This window comes from Rosa chinensis, chromosome 7, assembly GCF_002994745.2.
Source record: "Rosa chinensis cultivar Old Blush chromosome 7, RchiOBHm-V2, whole genome shotgun sequence".
Taxonomy (NCBI): domain Eukaryota; kingdom Viridiplantae; phylum Streptophyta; class Magnoliopsida; order Rosales; family Rosaceae; genus Rosa; species Rosa chinensis.
The window spans coordinates 40879016-40882402 of record NC_037094.1 but is presented as its reverse complement, the minus strand read 5'-3'; the positions used below and the strand labels follow the sequence as shown (position 1 = coordinate 40882402).

Genomic DNA, 3387 nt, shown 5'->3' with positions numbered 1-3387 from the left:
ACCCCCATCTTTATGTTTTCTTGTTTTTGTAAATAATTAAAATTAACTTAGAATTTTTAGGTAGCATGTTCATATAAATAATAAAATAAAAAAATAAAAAAATAAAAAATGTTTTTAATTTCGTGAATAGTGTCTCCGTGAATAGTAAATATGTGTTTGTTTTTAGTTTTAGTGTTTTTTAGGAGTTTGTTATGAGTTTGTTAGGTCTCCTTAATTTAAGGGATAGGTTCCTAATTTTAGGGAACGTAGTTAGAGTTAGTTTTGACTTAGTATTTTGTGTTTGACTTGGTCAATAATTTGTTTCTTAGTAATTAAGTAATCCTAATTAGTATATAACTAGTAATCCTTGTTGTATATGGATTCCCAATGTGATATGGACTTGTAAATTGTGTATAAATAGGAGTAGGATTTCTAAACCTTTTCTAACTTATTTTCTCTCTTATTTTCGTCCATGCCTATATATATACTTGTATATTTTTGTTATTCTCTCATTCCTTGCTCTCTAAAATTCGTGTGAATGTATGTATGCTCTCTAATTCTTTGTTGTTTCTTTTGTTGTTCGAAATTTATGCATGTTTGTACTTGTAAATTTGTAATTTTCGTAGAATTGTATATTCTATTCTTTAATTTGGTTCTCACATGTTAGCACCCTCAATCCCCGGTTTGTTCGATACCCTATTTGCTCTATACTAATGATGATATTTTTCAGGGTTTAAATTGGCGATGCTTTGCACGTATCAATTTTGGCGCCGTTGCCGGGGATTGAAAAGTCTTCATGTGATGAAAACGCCACTAAGGTATGATTTTGGTAAGGGATTTTGAACTATTATGGAATAGGTGAAGTCTCGTTTGTTGATACTAGCCTTAACCCCTTATTAGCACCTGATTCAGGTCTTTTAAGGTTGAGGGCGGCTTTTATTAACACTTGAAAAATGTCTTGCACTTAGGCCTTTTCTTATCTAAGTAAGTATAGCCTATGTGAAATGGTGACTAGGAAGGGGACAACGTCCATGCTGGGTTTTGAATCCAGAAGTGCAATCAAACGAGCCTAAACCACTATGTGGGAGTAGCTTGTGCCAAAATGGTTTCTACCTCTCGTGTTCGTCCTCCCCCGCACTGGCCATTTCAGTAAGGTTGCCCAAAGGATTTGAGAAGAAATATGTGTAGAGGCAAGGACTTGGGCCGCACGTCCAAAACAATGGTTCATTATGTCTTATTGAAGTCATACACTTAGACAATTTTCGAAAGAATTGGCTTTGGTAAGAAGGATGTGAGTCATAACGGAATAGGTGAGAGTTCTTTTATTAATACTTGTCAAGCAACTCCTTTTATCTCTGCGGCGCACCTTAGTAACACAGGGTGTCTAGGTTGATTGGATACGAGAAGTGCTTACAAGAGGGCCAAAACCACTATGTGGGAGTAGCTCCGCCAAAATCGTTCCTCTACTACCTGGCTCTGTGCCAAAAGAGTTACCAAAGATAAAGGGGGGAGACTTGTATTAACATTAGAATCTCTGGGCCGCACGTCCAAACCTTGACTTGCAAAACTCTTATTGAAATTGATTAATTCGAAAGTTGTAGAAGATTGTAACTAACCACTATAATTTTCGTTGACCATGTGTATACTTGTATATGTGACGTTTTAATGTGTGTACCTTGGTCCACGTCATGTGTATACCTTACTAACATTATTCTTTTGTTCTACTACAGATCAATGAATGTCTGGATCGTCTGAACCACCCAAGTACACCAAAACGCCCCTCCACGTCATTCAAGCACGAATTGAAAAGCTTAAGAAAAACTCGGATCTCTTTGACGTCCAAGTTACCACTCCACTTCAATTTCGTGAGCTGCAATTAGATAGTGAAGGGAATAGAGTAGAGGGAGGATCAGAAGCTTCTGACACTTCAGTTGTTCCATCACCTCACCAAACGCCACCTCAATCACCTCGTGCACTCTTAGTCATTCAACCACCACCACCACCAATGGCTCTCACCATCAGGCAACTCTCTACATCTGTGATCCCACCTGGTGGCATTCCAACTTGTATAACCTACCCTGCTGCAGCTGAGGGGGCAACAGCTGATTTTGAATTGAAGTCTGGGCTACTTCATCGTCTTCCTACATTCCATGGACTCTCTATGGAAGATCCCAACAACCACTTGATGGAATTTCAGTTCATCTGCACTAGCATGAAGCCTCAAGGAGCTGATGAGCATATTTTGAAGTTGAAGGCCTTCCCATTTTCGTTGGCTGACAAGGCAAAGCAATGGCTTTATGAGTTGCCAAGTGGACGGATTACATCTTGGGCTGATATGATGAAGGCGTTTCTTGAGAAGTATTTCCCTACATCTCGCATCATCATGCTTAGGAAGAAGATAAGTGGAATCCAACAAGGGCAAGATGAGTCCTACGCAGATTACTATGAAAGGTTCAAGTCTCTCACCACTCAATGCCCTCAACATGGCATGAAGGATGAGACCTTGCTCACTTGTTTTTATGATGGACTCACCAACTTGGAAAGAGACATGCTAGATGCAGCTTCTGGTGGATCGTTTGTTGACAAGGAGCCTGCGGCTGGAATGATCCTTATTGAGAATAGGGCCTTGAATCAACAACAATATGGAAGCTCTAGGCCCAAATCCACCACCACACGTGAAAGGGTCCATGAGGTAAGTACTTTAGCTCAACTGGAGGATAAAATTAACAAACTTACTTCTCTTGTGTCCCAGGGATCACATGGACAAGTCATGGTGTGTGGAGTTTGTTCTATGCAAGGGCATGCGTCTAACCAATGCCCTCAACTCATGGAGGAAGGAGGACAAGAAGGTGTCAACGCCATAGGTTTCCAACAAGGGTACCAACGTCCTAGGAATGATCCATATTCGAATACTTACAATCCTGGATGGAGGGATCACCCTAATTTTCGTTGGAAGGACAATGAGAACGTTCAAAGTGCACCTCAAGGCTTCCAACCACGTCCTCAAGGCTTTTATCAAAAGCCTCAACCTCCTAACCCTACTCCTTTCAATTCAAATTTTAATTCAAATGCTTCTTCTTCTTCTTCTAATGATGAATTAATCCGAACTCTAACTAAGTCTACTCAAGCTTTAATTGCAGGTCAAACTCATCATGGGAATCAAATCAATGCTATATCTACGGATGTGAATGAGATGAAGAAGCAAATGAGTCAAGTTGTGGAGTTTATGGGTAAGTTTCATGAGCAAGGTAAGCTACCAAGTGGTACCATCCCAAATCCTCACTTTGAGCAAGCCAAAGTCGTCACTACAAGGAGTGGTAAGACCCTTGTAGATCCTCCAACGCCTCCCAAAAAGATCTCAACGTCCATTTTAGAGGAGGAGGATGACCCTGCAACGTCTAAGGCTCA

General features: G+C 40.1%; 1 non-coding gene across 1 annotated transcript; it reads right to left on the bottom strand.

Annotated features, from left to right (window-relative positions):
• Positions 1-2362: 2362 nt before the first annotated feature.
• LOC112181025 lies at positions 2363-2469 on the bottom strand. The gene has a single exon (XR_002928638.1). It is a non-coding gene; the product is annotated as a small nucleolar RNA R71 (small nucleolar RNA).
• Positions 2470-3387: the final 918 nt, after the last annotated feature.